Source organism: Lepidochelys kempii, chromosome 8, assembly GCF_965140285.1.
Source record: "Lepidochelys kempii isolate rLepKem1 chromosome 8, rLepKem1.hap1, whole genome shotgun sequence".
Lineage (NCBI taxonomy): Eukaryota > Metazoa > Chordata > Testudines > Cheloniidae > Lepidochelys > Lepidochelys kempii.
Window position 1 is genome coordinate 11,283,258 of NC_136387.1, and position 23,919 is coordinate 11,307,176.

The 23,919-nt window shown below is 43.2% G+C and overlaps 1 protein-coding gene across 2 annotated transcripts in view; it reads left to right on the forward strand.

Moving 5' to 3' along the window:
• Window positions 1-1,110: 1,110 nt before the first annotated feature.
• LOC144930810 (uncharacterized) overlaps window positions 1,111-23,919 on the forward strand; it is a 30,254-nt gene continuing 7,445 nt past the window's right edge. Inside the window, exon 1 of one of the 2 annotated variants that reach the window (XR_013636218.1) lies at window positions 1,111-1,318. The gene's annotated coding sequence lies outside the window, so the exon portion shown is untranslated. Of the gene's footprint in view, window positions 1,319-1,750; window positions 1,912-23,919 lie in introns of those variants that run through there. The other variant, XR_013636219.1, reaches the window with a different exon arrangement.

A 23,919-nucleotide genomic window follows, 5' to 3' on the forward strand; every position in this document is an offset into this window, starting at 1 on the left:
GCTCATTCCCATAGAGATGAAGGGAAGATGTGCTATGGTGGATTGCCCCTTCCCTTCTCTGTAGTAAGGCATCTTTGGGAGTTCGCCCTATGTGACCTAGGAGAGAGGGAAAACAACCCAGCCAGATCTTTTGATAGGACAGAGAAGAGTGAACCAATGCCCGTTCCTTGCTAGCTAAATGCACTCAACATAAGCTAACCTGGGCAACCCCTTTCCAAATACCTTTTCCAAGCAATGATATTCAGGGTATTTTTCTTCAGGCATTTTTTTATAGGTCTGATATTCACCAAGAATATTTGATTTGGCTCCTGTCTCTTCCACATACTGTGGGCCAAATCCAGCCCAGCTACTGGCCCACTGAAATCAAGAGTTATGTGACGGATGGCTGAAGCTGACCCTACATATAAGGGGTACCTCTAACAGATAATAGTTACCTTACCACTTTCAGCAGGGCACACCCTCTTTTGCTGGATTCTTTTTTGGGTGTGTAGGAAGGGGAATTGCTGGGCTAAATTAGAAGATATTTTAAAGCTGAATATGATAGTTAACAAATTTGAAAAAAAGAGGTCATAGAAGTGCCTACATTTGATGTGTCATGAGTAAATTGCATAGAAACCTCCACAAAGCACACAACTTATTAATAAGTATATCGTCCCTTTCTCCAAGATGTCTAAGTTTAAATCAAATGCACAACAACCAGCTGTTTTTCACATCACTGTATTTCAAGATTTTACTGGAAGTGATCTCATCATACATGGTTAACGTAGATGTCCAACTGTGCATATTATTTATATCATGAATCCAAGCTTCCAGCTTTAGGACACTGAGCAGCAAACGTTACTATTGTTTAAAGTGGATACAATTTGTGCTAAGCCTGCCACTGGGATATGGAGGGAACCAAATTGTATGTAATAGACTGACTTTGATGAGCGTCAAAAGTTAGGAAATTATATCACTGGTAAACATTTGAACATATTGTTAGGAAAGACTGAGCCACTGTTTCTGGGAAACATAGTGAATGTAGCCAATCCACTAAATCAAACACTTCACGGGCCTCAAATAGGCAACTAACTACAACTGACATGAATAATCTGCAGCAGGTTGAGAACACGAGACAGACAGCAACAGGGGAAAAAAAGATGCAGGTTTTTCCAAGAAAGTTAAAATCAAGACCCATTTTTGGGGAAGCAGAATTTCAATAGGGAAACTTTGCTTTGCAGTTTTGAAAGTAAAATATTTACAGTTGAGTTAGGATTTGAATTTTAGATTAAGAAGTGTAACAGGACTGTGGCGGAAGGTTCTTACACAAGGTGTCAAGGTAAGTGACAGTCTAATTCATGTATTCACACTGCATAGTTTCTATTCTGTGTGCCCACGCATGTGGGATGTAACCTGAGGTACAGTTGAGAGGGAAATACCTCGTATGTACTTTAACCTGCGAGCACAACAAATCAGTCACTAATTACCAGCAACAGTTTGATGAGGTTGGTCAGGGCTTGGTGAAAACTATGTATTGTATCAGTTAATTATTAGTCACATTCATTGCACATCACAGCAGCATTCAAGATTTTGAATCTGCATGAGCCTCTTATGTCTGCAAATCTGAGCTAGAACCTTCACAAGAACATTATCTAAGGAGCATTCCTGTCCTCTTTATTTCTGTTCAGTCTGGAAATACCATGAGAGCAGCCTTCCGTGATACTAATTTCAGAACCTCCACAACTGATGCAAATGTGCAGTGTGTGAATGGTACCTCATTTTGACTTACAAGTGGGTGGAACATGGTTAATAGGAAGAGTTTGGAAGGCAACAAAGAAGAAGGACAATGAACGCAACAACAACTTACCTGAACTTTTCTCATGCCTCGGATTGGTTCATTTCAGATTCGGTTAGAGAAATAGGCGAAATAAGGTATGGTTTTGTTTTATCCACATCACTTCATCCATACCTAGTTCAGCTAAAGATCCATACGGCAGGGACACGGCACATCCACTTACCCTGTGAGAAGGCTAATGCCACTATAGTTGCTAGCTTTGGGGTACATATTACTTGCCATAAGGTTTCCGTATATCCCAATCCAACTGCTACTGAAGACAATGGAATTGCGTCCCAGGCTTTGGTGGAAGAAGGAGCACCAATACATTAAAAGGGTCCAGTTTGTTGCTTAGAGGCCCATGGGTGGTGCATCAATGCAATGACAACAATGAGAGCTGCAGATACACATATGGGTGCAGAACGTGCCCCAGGAGTATTCGGTTTTCAGGTATTGCCAATTGAAAATTGGACTTGACACACTGCAGGTAATAAAAACTAGTTGCAATTCCTACTGGAAGTGGAGGAACTTTTAATAACCAGTGCAGTTAATGCAAATTTTGCTAGCTACACAATTTGGCAGCTGACTGTAATAAGGTTTAAGCTTCCCAGAGATGGATCAGCAATTCAGAAACTGAGAAAGTATTTTATTCTTTCCCCCTCCCGCAAAGTTTCCAGTAAGGTTGCCATACAGCCTATGTCACACACTACCGTCTTCAGCAAACAGACCTGCTCAGTGACAGACAGAAGCAGATTTATACTGCAAATATTATTGATTTAGATCTACTGTTCTGTTCGTTATGAAGCAAGCATCTAATCCAATTGGGCTGCAGCCAGCTGTAATGTTGCTAGCCTTAAAAATAGCCATAATGTACAGTTCCCATTTGTGGTGTATTATTTGAACATGAGATGTTCGGAAGGATCAGCATTCATAAGTATTCGGATCCTTTTCACAATCTTCATTACTTTCATACCACCTCATGTGTAGGAAAATGCCACAATTGGTAAAGGTTACAGATTTCAGACCTGGAATCATCCTGTCAGTAATCTTAAGGAGCTAGTATTGGGCCAGGACACCAGGAATACCCTCGCTATTGCAACAGGGCAAAATTACAGTGCTGCTTTTAAAGAATTTTGGAAATCCACTAAGAACTGAAAACTGCATAACAGTACACACTGGTGGATAAGCACCACTCAGACAACCCACTGCTATGCAACTAACAAGACTTTGATCAGTACTCTCTCCACCAACATCCACTAGTCTGTAATTTAGTAAAATTACCCTTTATTACTTATAACAGTACGTTGGGGTACAGCGAAAGTAGTTTACCCTTGTGAATACATATCCTAGGCTGCATAACATGGACAAAATTGGCTCCCATTGAAGTCAATGGCGAAAATCCTATTGACTTCAGTGGGATCAAGACTTGGCCTTATGAAAATGTATTGAGACAGATTTAGCTCTCCGAAGAGGATCACTTGGCCTTCCAGAATTCCTTCATGCTATTTTGCTGACCCCTGACATAGAAACAATTATTTTTCATGGGTTGTTTTAAAAGGAATATTTGATCATGGGCAACTGATTTATAAGGAGTATAAATAATCAAGTGGCTTTGGGACCCAATCACGCACATGAGGATTATGTAACTGCTGTATTGAATTCCTCCTGACTAACTAGGCATACAATGTGAAAACAGTTTCAGAATGTTTTACTACAGGAGAAAAATCTAAAATCAATTCATGAAGTTACTGAAAAGAGTAACTGCTAAAAGACTGTTAGAAAGGAGACTTTAACTTGACCTGTGGTAGCAATGTATTTTGATTTTAAAAACAGCCATATAAAAGCAAAGCAGAAGAATAATAGTCTCAGTCCAAGGCAAGTTTCTGTCAGAGTGAAGCGATTCATCAGAAAATATTTCATTTGCAATCAGTAAGACTAATAACTCACCACACACTGAAAGCAACAAGAATTTCTCATAACTTCCTGGCCACTAGGTAAAATGTTATCTGACTCTGATAGCCAAGAATAATTTACAACATTACTGGGCTTTTCTAACATTTCCAATGTTTCTCTTGAAAAGCAATTGTTGATAAAAAAAATTGATCAAGTGCCACATGACATGCAAAAAGATACTTTATACTCAGTCCTATCATTTCTTCGCCAGCTTGCCTTTACACATTTTAGACAGTTGAATATTACTTATACTTTGGGGGCAGAAGTTTCTATTGGGGAGGATGAGGGAATTATAAGAATATTATTGTATCTCAAACTAAACAGGAATAATTGTTCTGATGGGAACATTACGTTTGTATCCATTTTTAATAGCTAAAGACAACAGGAAGCCCTTTGCTCTCTACACAAAACTTTTCAAAAGAATGCCAACAATGGAGAGGGATAAAGGTAAACTTTTAATGAAGGAAGTTCAGATAAAAACATAAAGCTATCGCCCCCTCTGCTGGCCTGTACTGCAAATAAGCAGAGATGTCATAGCAGTGACATGAAGAAGAGTTCTGAGAAGTGGGAGATATTATCTCAACCACCTTGTCTCTGTACTGAAAACAGCTATTTAGACTCCCAAGCTAACAAAAATTTTACTGTCCCCTTGAGAAAACAAATTATTTTCTGAAAATGTGGCTTATGCTTTAATGTACTGTACATTTCCAATATAGATAAAAACTTAACATATACTTAAATTATTAGAAAGTTTCCCAATTATAGATTACATCAGTAATATATTTAAAAAGTAGTTTTGCACATCTCGTATTTTAAATGTGAAGGCTGGCCAAGACAAATATATGAACTATAATTGCAAACAATGTAACACATTGTTTTTCTGAAATGAATTGTATAGTTACTGTAAAAATGCCTTTTTCAATTTGCCCAAGAGAATGTTGTTCTTTTTACAAGCTTCATAACATCAAGACATTGTTAACATATTTAAATTGTATATTTAAAGGACTCAATCCTCCAGTCCTTGATGTTGATGGAGCTATTGAGATGGGTAAGGATTGCAGCATAAAGGCCTAAGACTCCCTTGAATTTGATCTGTCTGATGTTTGCAGGCAGAAATTTAACGGAGAGGTGTGAACGGACCCATTCCTCTCCCTCTGTAATGGAAAGAGGACAGATAAAATATTTAAAAGCACCTAAGTGACTTCAGAGTCCAAATTCCAGTTTAAAAAGTTGCTTAGTTTCAGATTTTCAAAAGTATTTAGGCACTAAGGATGCATGTTGGTGCCTACCACAGGCAATGCGTCGGGGGTAGGGTTGCCAACTTTGGTTGGATGAATTTCTGGAGATTTCATCACATGACATAATCTTTAATTAAAGATTAATCTTTAAATCTTTAATTTCTGGAGACTCCAGGACAATCCTGGAGGGTTGGCAACCCTAGTGGGGGGCACATGCCCCACCCCCATTTGATGCGTGGCTTGTAGTGAGCATGCTTGCACCGACAGAGCATGCTCAGTAACATATGTGAAGCCAGCTGCCCTCACTCCGCCTCCCTCCTCACTATCGGCAGGCATGGCTAGTCTCTGTTGCTTTGTGAGATTTTCAAAAGTGCCTAAAAGTTTAAGTGCCTAACTTGATTTCAGGGACATGATGACATTAAGGTGTCATACAGATGTCAGATGAAAGCACAGTTCTGAGGCTAGTCAGCAAACCTGGCCGTTCCATGAGTTCATTGTTATTTGAGGCATTACTGCCCCTTCTCCACCTTTTGGATCTTTAGTCATGATAAAGCAGAGCTAATTAAGGAAGTGTTTTTCAGTCAGGTAGCAGTTACATTTATAAAGCTATTTGCATTAAAGCAACAAGATACAACTTCCTTTAGAATATTAACGGCAAGCAGGAACATAAGCCAAAAGCAAAGCAATCTTGTTGATTGGTATCTCAGTGCCAGCCCACAGTGCCTCCATTTCCTGTGGCACATGGAAAGTGATGGTGGATCAAGCTTCCTGGGAATGGAAGATCAGAAAGGGCAGGTTCCTTCTCGCTCTCTATTGTGAAACCATGGAAGCAAACAGAAGAACCACCGCCTTGAGGCACCACAGTGCCAGAGTCATGGTTTCCTTATAGTCAGGCCCTACTGTAGTGATGTACAGTTTATACTCCTCTTCCCTATAAGCCTTTGGCACATAGCTACTGTGCAACTTTTGATGCTGTTCTGAACCCTGCTTTGTAAGCAGAGATGGTCCAAAACCAGAGTGTATTTAACAGGCCCTCCTGAACTCCTTCAGCATTGTGGGTTTGGGTAAAATATGTCTTGTAAACATCCAAGAGTGGTTTAGATCTAATATGTTAATTGTTGAAGTTTGCAAAACTTCCCTGATCTCACACTAGAGATGGACCAAACAAGAACCAAGCATCTGTCACAAGACAGATGTTCATTTTTACTTTTAGACTGTGCGATTTTCACCAAGACAACCCAGGACAATAGGGAATTTCCTATTAGAGCTGTGAGAGCATGGAAAAGGCTAGCTGGTGACCTTGTTGTTATTCTTTAAGAAACAAAGAAAAGGCTTTGATGCTAATGAGCCTAGGGGGATTTTAATTAAGCTCACTGGAGAATATAAATATTTGGTTACATTTCCCTGTAAGAAATAATACTATTTTAAGCTAGTCCATGAGAAGCCGTACAAGCCAATTATCAACAATCCAAGAATAAATACAAAGAAAAAGAATGACTTGTCCTTCCAATGAAACAACATGTGGCAAGAGGAGCTCACTGACGAATCTGCCCTTTAACTGCAGAGCGTAATAATTATACAGGAAGACTGTGTTTGGTCACTTGCTGGTTGCCAATATTATTAGAATCAGGGTTTGAAATATTGCCACATAAGAGTTTCATCTTAACCCATTCTGAGAGAAACCCAGCAATGTACTCTACACAAATGTAACTATCTTCTGTATGCAGAGGACTCCCAGACCTACCTCTACTCCTGACTGCTCGCCTTCTGTCCAAACGAAAATCTCAGCCTGCCTCTCTGACATCTCCTTTCGGATGTCCTGCCATCAGCTTACAGCCAACATGGCCAAAACAGATGTCCTCATCTTTGCCTCCACTCAGTCCTTCCTCCCCTCTTGATCACAGCACACAACCACTCTCCTCCCTGTCACTCAGGCCTGTAACCTGGTCATCACCTTGACTTGGCTCTTACATCCAAGCTGTGTCTAAATCTTGCTGATTCTTTCTGCATAACATCTCCAAGAGACGGCTTTTCCTCTGCATTCACTCAGCTAAAATACTTCTCCAAGGTCTCATCAGATCACATCTCAATTACTGTAGCATCCTCTTTCATGGCCTTCAAAAATCCCATCTTGCCCCTGTCAAGCCATTCAAAATGCTATTGCAACGATAATTTCCTAGCTTGTCTCTTTGACCAATTCACCCCTCCACTACCTCCCCTTTCTCCGTCACATCAAACTACTTGTCTTTACTTTCAAGACCTTCATGGCCTATCCCCACCTATTGTCTGTCATGTGCTATCCAGATGCCAGCTCCTACCTCCACTTTGCCAGTAATGCCAGCCTCCGTTGCCTACTTGTTAAAAATTCAAACAAGCACCTTTTTTCATTTCTCCCACAGTACCCCTGACCCTTTGGGATAAGCTCCTCAAACGTCCCCAAAGCCATCTCATTGTCCTCCTTCAAATCCCTCATTAAAACTCCCTTTGCCATGATGTCTAAAAAAAAAAACACACCTTGGCAAAGGTTAGGCAGCTGGTGTCACTGCCCATCATGTTGACCAATGCTGTCTCATTGTTATCTTGTACTGCCCCATTAGTGCATCAGCATCCGCTCCTTGGGGTAGTGTTGTATTAATTTAGGTGTGCGAATGGATTCGTGGTCCACTGCCACTGCAATTCCCAGTGGCCACCCCACCTAGTTTGGTTGCAGTAGGAGAAGTAGGGGAACCCAGGCTCTCCTGCTCCACTGGGTTCTGACCCAAGGCCCTGTGCGGCCTGTCCAGCATCCTCCATCTTGGGGTGCCTCAAGTCAGCCTCCCTGGGTCACTTCCTATCTCCCTGTTTCCTACAGCATGCTACAGTTTATCCCTGTAAGCGCTATCTCGAGGGTTGCCTACCTGGCTCTGGCCCACAGGACTGCCACTCACCAAAGTTCCTTCTCCCAGTCTGGATCTGGGTCTGTCCTCCTCCAGAGTTCCCAGATCAAGTCTTTCTCCCTGCTCTATCCGCCTCCAACTGAGCCAGCTGGCTCCCTTTTAAATTCTGCCTCCAATTGGAGCATGCTCAGCAAGAGCAGAGGAGCAGGGCCTCCTGAGCCCAGAACTGCTCTTTAACCCTTTGCTGTCCTTCCTGGTCTCTCATCTTTCAGTCAGCCAGCATCGCAGTCCATTAGCTTTCCCCCCAAAGCCTCTTTCTGAGGACCCCAAAAGGAAGTTATGGGAGGAATGACCCATCCACTCATGATTTTGTCCACCAGATAGGCCCAATATCCAACACCAATTGTGGTTCACTGATTCCTGATCCCACACTTCTCTTGTTTACCAGGCATGATTACACAGTCCTTGAGTTATAGCAATAGGATTTTTTGTTTGGACTAATTAATTCCGTCTCCTTTTTGCACCTTTTCCCACCAACACTGATGATGGCACTTTATGAACTTTCACTCACTTTTCACAACTGAGCTCACAATCCAGGGAAATGTGTAGGCCCATTTATTATAACAGCAGGGACCACCTCTTTGTTCTGTGCCCGTATAGCACCCCGCACAAAGGGGTCCTCATCCCGGGCTGGGACTCCTAGGCGCCACCACAATACAAAGTAAGAATAAATCATCATCACCACCACCACCATGAGGAAGAACACTGAGGACACTAGTGTCTATTTCTTCTCTGCCAATTGAACAATTAATTAAGGACACCGTGTGTGGCTTCTTAATCAAACCTTCCACAGTGAAGAGAAGCAAGGCTATTGTGCCCATTCTCTGATGCTACTGGATTCATGATTGGAGGATGCCTTTTACTATGGTGCCTTGTACTGAACTGACATCCATGCTACTCTGAAGCAGCTATATATGTATCCTTCCCAGCAGCAGCAACTCCTTGACGACATCTTTTATCCTTTATGTCAATTGTTCCCCTCTCTGTCTTCATTCAGACTTCAGGCCCAATCCTTTCCCATCAGAATTCTTTCTTCATTGGGGCTCTGATGCAGGAAAGCATCTGTACTCAGGAAGGTGCTTTTAACCCCTTCCTTAACTTCCCTGAATCAGGGCCTCAGATTGCAGTATTGATTGTCACTTGGTAGCATTTTCATAAACACTAAAAATACTGGATATACAATAGCTTAAACACTTAGCAGTAGCTTAGACAGTGGTTTATAATTATGTAGCTGCCCTTCAGAAACCAGCCAAGAGGCCATTCCTATACACAAAAATAAATACAAGCAGGAAGCAGTATTCTGCCATAGAAGAACCTGCCAGCATGAAGGTAGCACTTCTAGATTTTATCTGCATACCTATGAGCAATTCCCCATGTACTTACTCCTCAGCAAATAGATTCTGCAGCATTCTGAAAATAATGTGATAGCGTCTTCGAAAATTAAAAATGTGGGTCTTCTTAACTATGAATAATCATTAGTAGAGTAGCTGTATCATGTATTTTTATATTTGGTTGGACACTGTTCTCACATGTTTAGTTCCGGTATACTGCAGATGTCTGCACTGACAATGCATTTTAGATGCTATTCGTTTTGGGGTGGGACTAGAGATTGGGGCAGCTGGCTAAATGAGGTCTGATGCTTTGGACACCAGGGGGCCTGGGAGACAAGTTTGGGATTTTGAGCTAAAATGATCAGAAGTGAAATAATTCACAAGGTTGACAATTAAAATGATCAGCACAGGGAGATGAATGGGCCAGTTAATGCTTCTCAGAGCTATTGTTTCAGGCTGTCTGCAGACTCCAGCAGACAACACTGCATTGCTTAGGCTCAGCTTGCATTTTCAAGGGGTTTCTTTGCAACCTCTAAGGGGTAGAAACATATTTTCTAAATGAAAGCTAAGTCTGGAGCACAATTCTGCAGGAACTCGGTGGCCTTGGCATTGCAGAATTCACAGGGTCTCACCAACAATCCACATGCTGCATGGCAGAGAGAGAAGTACAGAAAGTGGGATGAATGGGCCAGTAAGAGAAGAAAGGCAAGTAGGCACTACATTGCTTCCACCACTACCTGCAGACCTCCTGCTCTAGCAATAGATGGTTAGCTCCTCGTGTCTGAAAATGAGCATAGCCTGTCGAGAAGAAGGAGTGACTTATTCTGCAACACGCAGCTAATAGCTCCCAGTCTGCACCATTCAGACTCCATCAGAGGACTTGCGCATGAGGAGCCAGAGATAGGAGAAACAATGGCCATATGACGTAGGAGCAGCTAGACAGTGTCCAGTGCTGGTCCCTGACTGTACAAGTAGACAGATATGGGTGAGGCTATCCTGAGCCTACTAGATAGCACACTGGACTGGAGCTCAGGAGACCTGGGTTCTATTTGCAGCTCTGCCACTGGCCCCCTGAGTGATATTGGGGAAGTCATGTCACTGTCCCTGTGCCTCAGTTTCCCCATCTGTAAAATAGGAATAATAATGCTGACCTTCTTTTAACGTGCTATGAGATTTACTGATGAAAACTGTACGTAAAAGGTAGGTATTTTTATATCCTGAGAGCCACAGGTTTTGCATTATGATTCACTTAACCAGAGATCAAGTAGGGTAGCGAAGATGTAATCTGAGGCATCAGGAGCTAAGGACATGCATGCATTGCAGTCAGCCATCCATATATGGAAGACATGAAGAAGCAGGAGTGGAACTAAATATGAAGACTCTCAGTCAGTCAGTCAGTCCTAAAACAGAATCCAAAAACGCTAAGGAGGAAGCTGCTGTAGTTTAGCTCAGAAGGAAGTGCTGTATTTGTAGCCACTCTCCTGCAGAGGGCAATGTTACACAGTGCTTTTCAGTCTCCATGTGAGGAACTGTCTAGCAAATTGTGTGATTTAGTACCACATAGAATCATAGACCAAAACATCTCACTGACTTTGCAGCAGGCATAATAGTGCCCTTTCCAGATCCTGGTATGTTTCTCAGGAGTCTGATGAAAGGATTTGACTGACCCCAGCCACGATTTCAGTGACACTATCTCTCATCCCCTCCAAAGGTTGGCTAAATCATAGCTTCATAAACTGACAAGAAGTTTGATTGCCTCCCCTGGGTTTGCCTATTCAGGATGCACATGGGCTTCTCCAGAAGCCTCTCCAGGATATTAATGTAAAGTGTCAGTTGCATGATTGTTTGTTACAATTGTTTGTTACAATTTTGATATTTGGTTGGTTTGTTTTGCAGAACTATTACAGAATTTCATTCATGAGGGCTCAGCTGTGAGCTGCCTAAATCTACCTTAAGTCAGAGGGGAGGAGGGGGTATAAGATACATCCCTAGTTCTCTGCACTGGCTTACCTCCGTTGCAGTCCATGTGCAGGGAGAAGAGAAGCTGCCTCCAGGCTTTTCCTTCCTCCCTCCAGAAGTGGGTAGAATCTACAGAAGAACAAATGGATATAAACTGGCCATCAGGAAGTTTAGACTTGAAATTAGATGAAGGTTTCTAACCATCAGAGGAGTGAAGTTCTGGAACAGCCTTCCAAGGGAAGCAATGGGGGCAAACGACATATCTGGCTTCGAGACAAAGCTTGATAAGTTTATGGAGGAGATGATATGATGGGATAGCCTAATTTTGGCAATTAATTGATCTTCGACTATTAGCGGTAGATATGCCCAATGGCCTGTGATGGGATGTTAGATGGGGTGGGATCTGAGTTACTACAGAGAATTCTTTCCTGGGTGTCTGGCTGGTGAGTCTTGCCCACATGCTCAGGGTTTAGCTGATCGCCATATTTGGGGTCGGGAAGGAATTTTCCCCCAGGGCAGATTGGCAGAGGCCCTGTGGGTTTTTTGCCTTCCTCTGCAGTGTGGGCCATGGGTCACTTGCTGGAGGATTCTCTGCACCTTGAAGTCTTTAAACCAAGATTTGAGGACTTCAGTGGCTCAGACATAGGTTAGGGGTTTGTTACAGGAGTGGGTGGGTGAGATCCCATGGCCTGCGTTGTGCAGGAGGTCAGACGAGATGATCATAATGGTCCCTTCTGACTGTGAAGTTTATGATTCTATGATAATCTTCACTCTACATATCCACTCCTCCCCCCACTGCTTGCTCTGCTCAGCAAGTTGAGCTGAGGGGGAACTAAGTGGTGCCAGTAAAGAGCTTGCACAGTTTGCTTCCTATAGTAAGAGAAGGGGGAAGCAAGGACTCAGCCAGAATTCAGTCTGCTCTGCATCTGGGGCAGTGTGGCTACGTGATGACAAAGGGGCAGTGATGGAATATGAAAGCAAATATTCTTACAAATATTTTAAGGGAAACTGATTATTTAGTGTTGCACATGGGGTATAGCTAGGAGTACGGGATAAAACTAAGTACCAGGAACAGTTTTCAAAATTGTGAGATGTATTATGGAATAGTCTCTCAAGGCAAGTGACAGAAGCCCCGTCTCTTGGGACTTTATAAGGAAGACAGGATGAAATGCACTGCATGGTATAATCTTGCACTGGAATGGAAATGGGGTGACAGACCTAAAAGGCAACTTCCATCACTAACTTCTTTGATTTTATACTCAGAGGCTCCAGTTTGTTTTCCCTTTTCCATCTGAACCAGTTTTAACCCACAGGAAAGATTCCGATATTTTCTCCACGCTTTTCCAAATGATCATTCAACCTTTGTGTTAGCTAATCCTAAAATTCTAACAGCCTCAGAGTCAGAAACCTCGGCGCTTGCTTACTGGATCGGGCCCTGCAGGCAATAGGCAGGGGAAGGCTTATCTTCCCTTGATTCGGGGATCACGCTAGGGCTTCGGCATCTGGAGTGAAGCAGCAGTGCACATCTTCACAGGCAGAAACTTCTGTTGGAAAAGTTTCCTAGACGCCGAAGTACAGGTGCCGAGTATAGTCACCTAAATGGTTAGGTGGCCGCTGAGAAAGGATTTTGTAGATCACAGTGTTGCCTAAAACTGGGATTTAAGTGCTTAAGAACCTTTGTGGATTGTGGCCTGAGTCTTCACTGTTTTTGTTTTTTTTTCTTCAGGACCAAGTTGAGTCTCAGCAATGTGCTCTTCTCCTTCTATTTAGTAAGGCTGAGATTTTCAAAGACTATTATGCGATTGGGCTACACAGCTCCCATTGAAGTTAATGGGAGTTGAGTGACTAATTCCCCTGACCGGCTTTGAAAATCTCAGCCTCCATGTTTAAATGAACCTTAGATTTTGTTAAACACATCCCAGCACAATATACTCTTATGGCATGTCAGCTGAGATAATCCTACTCTTATTGAAGCAGCTGTGAGCATGAATGCCAGCAAAAGCAAGTGTAATTGCATTCTGGGGGGAAAAAATCTTAAACCATATCCTGGTTTGAAGCCTTGACACTATTTAATGTTTTTAATAGTATGTAAATTTTAAATTGCTGTAAAGGCTGCCATTCTGATTGGGCCGTGAAGTGCTATAGGCCCACTTTGCATAGGTGTATATAGCTTTAAATGGTACATGGCAGAAGAGAATCGGACACATAATTACAGCACTGTAACACTGTTCCTGCCACAGCCCTAGGGTCTCTACAGAGCCTTGTGTTTACTGCTGGAAGTTTTGGGACTCTATATCTTGTTGGGGGTGGGAGGCGAGTCAGGTGGGATGTGGGAGGAGCTTGCTTTATATAAATTGCCCTTGGGCTGCTTGCACCCCTGTTGAGTTGCTTGTGGATTTGCCTAGGTTATACTTTTTGCTCATGTCATAATTTAAATTAACTGATTACCAATTAACCGGGGTTAATTTACATGACCTATTAACCAGAGTTACAACACAACCAAAAACTGTAGTCTAGACAAACTCTTAAGCCATGTCTTCACTGAAGGGGGAAAATAAAGTATGTTTTTGTATAGATGCAAAATCTCCTTGTAAACTCCTACTGCAGACATCAAAGTTCTGAAATTCACATGAGTAAATGAGATGGGGGAGCTTATGCTCAAATAAATTGGTTAGTCTCTAAGGTGCCACAAGTACTCCTTTTCTTTTTGCGAATACAGACTAACACGGCTGTTACTCTGAAACATGGGGGAGAATGACAGCACTCCTTTGCTGGTGCTGCTGTTTGGTAGGAAAGGTTTCTGGAAGGCTGGGTTAGCGGGGCAGCTGTATTTGTGATTACAAAGCAAAGGCTGTGAGTTCACAAAGAGATATCAGCTAACTCACCAAGCTAGCAATGTCTAGACTGGCCCCCTGCACCTCTGGGGGTCCTTTTGGGACTGGACTCTGCAGGGGCACAGGGCTCTGAACTGGCAGACTGGGATCCAAATATGCAGTTGGAGGATTTTGCTATGTGCTTCTCAATGAAATACTTGAAATATAGCTCAGGCAAATTGTCCCAGAAGCAGCCTGGAACAAGCAGTTCCCTCATGACTCTCAGCTTGACCTCCTACTCACTGCCCAGTGCAGTTCACTCTGCTCCTTATTGATATTATGTAGGAGAGCTGGGGAACACCTAAACTCTATATTTGTAAAAAATAGCACATGGCCACTCAGCATGCAGAGAAATAATTTTTCAAGCCGTTAAATGTTTCTCATTGTTGAATGGCACCAGCCCAAAAAGAGAAAAAAAACCCAAAATCTAAAGTGGCTCACCCTCACCTGAGACCGGTTACACAGCACACTGAGACTTTTTTTTAAAGCACAGCACATACTGCTGTTGCAATCATCACACACAAAGAGATGACTATGCATTTTCAAACACAGACACACACATTTCCCCTACCTCCCAATCATCCACATCCCCCTCCAAGCCTCCTCTGCCTCCCATTGCTCTAGACCTTCCCAAACCCCCCACTGCTCCAGACCCCCCTTCTACGCCTCCCCTGCCCCCAACTGCTCCAGACTCTCCCTCCACGACTCCCCTGCCTCCCACTGCTCCAGACCCCCCCCACATTCCTCTCGCCTCCAACTGCTCTAGACATTCCCTTACCTCTTCTGCCTCCCACCGCTCCAGACCCCCACCATGCCTCCTCTGCCTCCCACTGTTTTAGACCTTCCCATACCTCCTCTGCCTCCCAATGCTCCAGACTCCCCTCCACACCTTCCCTGCCTCCAACTGCTCCAGACCTGCGCCCCCCCCCCCCCCGCCCCCCGACACACACCTCCTGCCTCTCTCTGTTCTGGACTTTCCCCCACACTCGTTCCCTGCCTCCCATTGTTCCAGACCCACTCCCCCCCCCCAGTTTTATGGTTGTGTTGGAGGAAAACTATAAGAATATTATTGTACATAATATCGTATCTCAAACTAAACAGGAAAGTTTGTTCCCATATGTACATTACTTTCCTATCAAGTTTTTAATAGCTAGAGACAACTGTAATCCCTTTTGCTCTCTAAAGAAAACTTAGAAGAATGAAAACAATTGAGTTCTAGTATCAATGAAGGATTGTGCACAAACAAAAACTAATGCTCCCTCTGCTGGCCCATACTGCAAATAATTATTTAGATTCCCGGGCTAGCACCATTCATATTCTCCCCACAAAATAATTTTCTATCGGTGTGTGTTGCACTTTAATATATGGTACATTTACAGTGTGGATGAAAACTTAACATACACTTAAAATTGTATAAAGCTTCCCAATTGCAGATGAGATCAATAACGTTTAAAAAGTAATGTTGCATATTTCATAAAAACTGACCAATCAAATATAATTGGGAGCAGTGTAACAGGTAGTAACTATAATTCATTCCAGAAAAAACAGACACACAAAAGTGGGTGAGGTAATTATTTTTAGTTGGAAGCTGTTCCAACAAAAGATATTACCTCATCTGCCTTCTTTCTCTATCCTGGGACATACGCATCTACAACACTGCAAACAAAAATATAGAAAAAATACTTCCAAAATGTCTGTTTTCAATTTAACCAAGAAAATGTTGTTCTTTTTACAAGTTTCGTAACAGGAAGACATTTTAATATATTATTTAAATGTCACATTTAAAAGCCTCAGTCCTCCAGTCCTCAATATTGACGGTACTACTGAGATGAGTAAGGGTTGCAGGATCTGGAATGTCTCTACTTAAACCTCTAGGTCTTGTCTACACATACAGCAGTGCAGCTGCACTGGTGTAGCACTTAGTGCACATGCTTCCTAGGCTGACAGGAGAGCGTCTCCCGTCGGCGTAGGTGCTCCACATCCCCGAGAGGCGGTACCTATTTTGACGGGAGATGGAGTACCCCTGTGAGCTTTAGGCTTTATGCGGCACTTTTTCATAATTTTCATATGGGGCTGAAGAGCAAGCCTGGCCCAATTTCCCCAAGCAGCAGTGGCTCCTGTCCTGTCCCATGGGACTGGGCCCGGATCCCTGCTCCAGGCAATGCAACCCCATTCACCATGATCCATCACCACTCACTCAGATTTGGCCCGGTGCTCCTCCATCATGACTGAAATGCGGACAGGCCAGACCCGAATGGTGCTTCAACCTCAAGTGCCAGGTTGCAATGCCCACTGTGGGGATCCAGGCCCAGCCCTGTGGGACAGTAGCCGCTGCCAGGTGAGTGCAGGGTGGGCTCACTCTCCATCCCACCACCAATGACCCATCACCCTCCTCGGTTTCAAAATCTGACCCGGACACTGTTTTAAATTGTCTATTTAAAAAAAAAAAAAAAGTATCCCTCTGACTTCACAGCAGGCGTCTGCCCTTTCCAGATCCCGGTGTGTTTCTCAGGAATCTGATGAAAGGATTTGACTATTTCCAGGCAGGTTTTTCCCAGACATCTCCAATTTCTGAAGGAGATGAAACAACCTGGCACACTAAACTGGGGCTCCTTAAATTGACTAGAGGTTTGAACTCCACCTCCAGGTTTGCATATTGGGGATGCACTTGAGGCTTTTTGCTTCTCCGCCAGCCTCTTCAGCATATTAACAAAAGTATTGTCAATGGCTTGATATTTTTTTAAGTGTATGGTTTGATTTGCAGAACTGTTGCGGCATTTAATTTGCCAGAGCCTAAGCTGTGAGCTGCCTAGTGTACCCACACAGGGCAGTGAGATGACATACCCTGTTCTCTGCATTGGCTACCCACGTTGCTGGTCCATGTGCAGAAGGAAAGCAGCTGTCTCCAGGCTTGTACTCTCTCTCCTGTGTAGGTTGGTGGGAGTGGATGGAATCTTGGCTGTACATTCACTCTCCTTCCCCAGCTGAGCTGGCATAAAGGGGAATTAAGGTGTGCCCGGAAAAAGGCTTACAACGCAGTTCACATCCTTCATGGAATAAGGAGGAAGCAGGGACTGAACTTCAAATCTAACTCAGAATTAGTCCCATCTCTGCTCCTGGGGCAGTGCAGCCCCAACGTGGTCTGGACTCTAAGCTGCCAATACCTCCCCAAGTGACTGTATCAGGAAGCTGGAGATTTTCTAAGCCTTTAATCAGGGGGTTCATCCTGGCTTTGTGTGTTGGTTTGTTTGTGGGGTTTCTATGATTTCTTTTTAAAAATTGGAAGTCATCATTTCTGTATAAAAGAGAAAAGAACAGATGCATCAACCCAGACATTCTGTTGTTGGTGAACTTCACCCCTTGCAGATGGGCTGGAACAAAATAAAGCTTAAGTGAGACTTAAGTGGTACATGGGCTTTGTGCTGGCTCGCTGCACAGGGGTGAAGTTTACCAACAACAGAATAGGCCAATGAATCAACAAAAGTTTGGAAGCAACTTCTTAAATTTGGCTATGAATGCTAACTTCTGCGCCTATTCTATACACCTCTCATTACATTTACATTCCATTGAGCACACACAAAAAATATTTAGTCCACATTAGCTTTCCATCTTTTAATGAATGAGGGTGACTAGCAGGGAACAATAATAAATAATGAGAAAATAATGGATGTTTGGAATCTTCCCCTTGGAATAATTCCTTTTGCTCCCCGAGTCTGATGTGACCGCATCTGGAATATTGTGCACACCACATTGCCCAAAAGGAGAGACAAACTGGAAGGATATCAAAGAATAAGTATTCGGATTAGAAGATGAGGGGCTTGGTTTCCGAGTACAAAGCTCAATTTGTTATAGCATGACAAGGGGATGACAAGGGGGCTATGGTGGAATATGAAAGCAGTTCCAAATATTTAACAGGAGATTAGTTTGTGTTACACATAGGATATAGCTAAGAGTACAGGACAAAATTAAGAAGGTTGAATACCAGTAAGTTTTCTTACTGTGAAATGTATTGTGATGTGGAATATTCTCCCATAGTAAGTGGCAAAAAACCCCTCTCTTGGGACTTTTCAAGGAAGACAGGAAGAAATGCACTGTAGGGTGTAATTCTGCACTGGAAGAGAGATGGGCTGGAGACTTCACAAGTATTTTCCATCTCCAGTGTCTCTGCTTTTGTACTTAGTGGTGCCAATCTAGTTTTATTTTTCCACCTGAGCAGCTTTTAACTCATAAGGAAGTTACTCACATTTTTCAAAATGTTCAATCAGCTTCTGTATTAGCTCATCATCAGGTGCTTCCTCCCTCACACAGAGAAACTAGTTCTTAATTTGCATTCTGTGAAGCAATGGTCTCATTATTAACAAACTAAGCCACCTTTTGACTAATTTGTTATTATTCAGATCATATTTATTTGGCTTCCATTTTGTATGTGGAGTTAGGACCCGAGCCAAAGATCATTGAAGTCAATTTTCTATGGACTTCAATGGGCTTTGGAATAAGCCCTTGACTCTGTCTATACTACGATTAAAAACCCCTGGCTAACCTGTGCCAGCTGGCTCAGGCTCACAGGGTTCGGGCTCAGGGGCTGTTTAATTGCAGCATGGATGTTTGGGCTCAGGCCCGGGCTCTAGGACCTTGCAAGAAGGGAGCTGGCACAGACCAGCCGCAGGTGTCTAGCTGCAATGTAGACATACGCTCAGCGTTTCAAAAACAGGAGCCTAAGGTTTAGCTCCTAAGTGAAGGATTTAATGTTCTGAAGTGCTGAGCTTCCTGAATCTGGATTTTGGGTCATGCCCTCAGTGCTTGGGAAAGGAGATGGATCCACAAAACTGACACAGCCTGACCGTGGCACTGCAAGCATCTCTCACAATGTGCCTCAGCCCTGCTTGGGGAGAACATCGGCAGGGCAAAGAGGGTGATGCAGTTTCCATTCCTATTTTCTGGATCACTGCAAAGGATGCACACAAACCTCTTGTCTCCAGGTTCAATTGTCTAGCCAATTGGGCCACTATTCCAAAGGTATATGCTTGCTCTATAGGCTGAACTGGGGGTTACCGATGTATTCCTTCATCATTCCCCTCGTCATAAGGGTTGGACGAGATCTCAGGAGGTAATCTAGTCCAACCCCCTGCTCAAAGTAGGACCAATCCCAACCAAACCATCTCAGCCAGGGCTTTGTCAAGCTGGGCCTTAAAAACCTCGAAGGATGGAGATTCCACCACCTCCCTAGGTAACCCATTCCAGGGCTTCACCATCCTCCTAGTGAAATAGTTTTTCCTAATAGCCAACCAAGAACTCCCCCGCTGCAACTTGAGACCATTGCTCCTTATTCTGTCATCTGCCACCACTGAGAACAGCCTAGCTCCATCCTCTTTGGAACCTCCCTTCAGGTAGTTGAAGGCTGCTATCAAATACCACCTCACTCTTCTCTTCTGCAGACTAAATAAGCCGAGTTCCCTCAGCCTCTCCTCAGAAGGCATGTGCCCCAGCCCCCTAATCGTTTTTGTTGCCCTCCACTGGACTCTCTCCAATTTGTCCACATCCTTTGTGTAGTTGGGGCCCCGAAACTGGACGCAATACTCTAGATGTGGCCTCACCAGTGCTGAATAGAGGGGAATAATCACTTCCCTCGATCTGCTGGCTATGCTCCTACTAATGCAGCCCAATATGGGGTTAGCCTTCTTGGCAACAAGGGCACACTGTTGACTCATATCCAACTTCTCGTCCACTGTAATCTCCAGGTCCTTTTCCGCAGAACTGCCATTTAGCCAGTAGGTCACCAGCCTGTAATAGTGCATGGGATTCTTCCGTCCTAAGTGCAGGACTATGCACTTGTCCTTGTTGAACCTCATCAGATTTCTTTTAGCCCAATCCTCCAATTTGTCTAGGTCACGCTGGACCCTATCCCTACCCTCCAGCATATCTACCTCTCCCCTTAGCTTAGTGTCACCCACGAACTTGCTGAGGGTGCAATCCATCCCATCAGGACCTCTTTAGGACCTCTTGGCATACCATCATAAAATAGATGGGTTCTGTTAAATCTCCCTCCTCAATTGAAAAGTTCTGTTAAAAGTGGAAAAAGCTCCCCTGCTATCATAATCCGATTATTTAATTGATGGTATGTCTGACAGCATATTTAGGACATTGTGACTGTACTCTGTGTATTAGTAAAAGCTAGATAAAATAAATGCACCGTGAATTATGTGCACTAAAGGTAAGGAGGCTTGAACTTTGATGGACAGAGTTTATGATTCCAAAGGTACGTTCTCTTCAGCTGAAAAAGCCCCTGCCACTAGAATTGGAGTGCTAGAGAGACAGGTATGTTTTTATGATTGCAAGTAAAATATCCAGCAGTGTGCAGCAGGTCTTAAGCATCATTACTTCTCTCACCAAACTGCAACAAGGCATAGTGAAACCTACAAAACCCCTATGTACAGGGCTGAGTGTTTCCAAACAATTTTCCACAGATCTTTGCAACAAGGGTTCTCTTTAAAATTAGACTCAGACAAATTTGGTTTGATTCGCATCGTTCACCTTTGGTGCTGATTACACAGAATATTTGCTATGTTTCAGGAAGACATTTTAATGTTAAAAAAAATAGTTTCCTTGTGAACACAAGTTTGAAAAGCAGCAAAGAGTCCTGTGGCACCTTATAGACTAACAGTTATATTGGAGCATAAGCTTTCGTGGGTGAATACCCACTTTGTCATGTATATCCGACATCTTTACATTTACACAGTCTACCCTGGCTTGACTCTGAAATGAAACTGAGTCCATCAAAGCTCCTATACTCATTTTCTGACTCACAAACACCCAATGTGCAGCTTGCACCACCATTTCTATTCACTGCGGAATTTAACCGCCAGAGTTCTGACCACCTCGAAGGATCAAGAGACAATGTGGTGCCAGATTCATATTTCACTTACACTAGCGTAAAGCCAGTGCTACTACATTCAAGTCAATGGGACACCCGCCAGCTATCAAATATGTAAGCCAGTTATGTGCTTTTGAAAATCTGGTCCAAAAACATATGAAAATAGGCAGACATCTCCTTAAATATTTCCCTTTCTGTGCTGACTTCTTACTGCATGTAGCGGATTCTCACTCCCCGACTCCTCCCATCCTACCTATCCCTGAACAAAATCCTAAAATTGATGCACACATTCAGATATAGAAACACTGAAAAATTATTTGCTTGGAACGTGTTATAAGGGCCCGTTTTTCTGTTTTTCCATTCATTTGGTTTTCTTCCACCCACCCCACACCACAAATGCACTTAGTAATTTGTTGTATAGTGCTAACCGCAAAAGAGCCAGAAAACACTTGGCAAGGAAGAGATATCAGTAACCATGCACCTCTTTGAACCTGTCACGCTGAAGAAATAAAAGGGGTGGATATAGGGCCCCGGTTACATTCTGAATCGGTTACCTTTAGAACAGCTGGAGGACGCTGCCTACTCTGTTTGGAATTAAGACACATTGTCATTTCACTCACTGCTATCAATTGGCTCTGGGTGTACCTTTATCTAGGTCACTAACTCCCCTTCAGATGTCATTTGCCTCCACTGTTTAATAGATTACTAAGTCAATTCTGGTTCCTAAAGAAAGATGACCAGCGTAAATCTTTATTCCTAGTAAAAGATGAATATGATGGAATGCACTTTACAGATACTCAGCATCTCTAGTCCCTGATTAAATTCTTTGTTCTTACCAGATGGAATACAATGGGAGATGGTGAAATGAGGATAGCTGGTCAGGTAGATCACCTCAATATGTGTCCTCCTCAGCTTCAGGTAATGGGGATAACTTCTGTAAGGTAGGAAGAAGGAAGGGTCTTATGGGTAAGGTACTGAACTGGGACTCAGGCAATCTGAGTCTTGTTCTTAGCTCTGCTACACAGTTCTCTTGGAGACTTTGGGCAAATCCCTTAATCTCTCTGGGGCAGATTTACAAAGGTATTTCGATGCCTAAATAGGCATGTAGATTCATAGATATTTAGGTCAGAAGGGACCATTATGATCATCTAGTCTGACCTCCTGCATAATGCAGGCCACAGAATTTCACCCACCACTCCTACAAAAAAAAAAAAAAAAAAAAACACCTCACAGAGCTAGATCCACAAATGGATTTAAGTGCCTAATGGCCATTTTAGCTATCCAAATCCAAAATTGACATTCTTGAAACCCCTGCCCAGCTGTCACCTCCCCTCTAAGCACCTAAAGTCCCTAGCACCTACATTGCCGCTTAGCTGCTCAGTGCCCAAGCTCTGGTGGGATTCACAAACTTGGTGTTCACCTGCCTAATTCACCTTTGGAACCCAATTCAACAGGCACACTGAGAAGCTGCCTTAGAGCACATTTAACTGATTAGGGCACACACAAAACACAGTTGGAGGAGGAGAAGGTAGTGCTACCCCTGTTATATCCGAGAGCCCAGTGGTGAGAACATTTACCCAGGATGAAGGAGGTCCAAGGTCAAATCCCCACTCTACCGGAGTTGGAACAGGGACCGGAGTTGGAACAGGGACTTGATCCTAGGTCTCCCACCATCATGGTGGATGTCCTGACCATTGAACTATGGTATATCATGGGGAGGCTCTTTCTCAATCTCTCCTGTTGAAGCTGTTCCACTTTGTTGTATAAAATACCTGAATATTCATCAGAGTAGGGACCATAACTTGGGTCTCCCACCTTCCCAGGTAAATGCCCTAACTACCAGGCTACACAGTCTCTCTCACTCACCCTCTAGCCCACTGAAGATGTAAGTATCGTATACAAAGTGGAATATCGTCAAGAGACCTACCCCAGGATATCCCATAGCCCAGTGGTTAGGAAGCCTGGGATCCTAACCCACAGCTGTAGAATCACAGGAGCAGGGTGTTAAAGTTAGGCATTGCAATGCTCTACCTACATCCCCTCTGTGGATCTAGCCCTAGTGGGTTTTACAAAACTCCTAAGCCGATTAGGTGCCTAATTTCTGTTGAAAGTCAATGGGATGTATGCACCAAACTCACTTATGCACATTTATTAATGCTGCTCTCCACCTTGCTGCATCTTTAGGTGCCTAAATACCTTTGTAAATGTGGCTCCCTGGGCCTCAGTTTCACCATGAGAATAATGATACCCCTATCTTACAGGGGTGTTGGGAGGGCACATGCATTGGGTGTTGAGTGCTGAGATATTATAGGGTTTTCTATGATGTGCCATAGTAAAGCCCAAGCTGTCTTCTAAGGTGTGGGTGAACCATCTTTTACTTCTCTCGGGAGTTTCTTTAAAAGTTCTTTTAGGGTGAAATACTGGCTCTAATGAAATCAATAGCAAAACGGATATTGACTTCAGTGGGGTTAGGATTTCCTCCATAGTGTTCTGGAACAGTTTCCCCGACGCTTACTCTTCTACCTGTATTGATCTTACCAGCTCTGAATGTTAGCTGTGTTATTCTGAGACAAAACATTCAGGTTTCTGGCTTCAGTATCTCCAGTCTTCCATACACTCTTACTTACTGGCTCTTCAATTATGGAAGATAACAAGGTCTAAATTTGCTTTTGTTTCAGTCTGCCCATCTCTGGCTTTGACTCTTTCACACTCATGATAAATGCAATATTGCTCCAATTCTTTCTGCTATGAGCTCCTCAGCAAGGAAAACCAGCTATGTTTAGGACTGATGGGAAATATGAATGTTAACCATTAATAAAGAATTCCCTTGGGTCATCAGAATACTTTTCTAGGTCTCGGACAATGGAGCAGATACTTACATTTGTACTCAGTGTTCCTTTGTACATTCATGTGAAACAAATTATAACAGAAGATACAGACCGTGA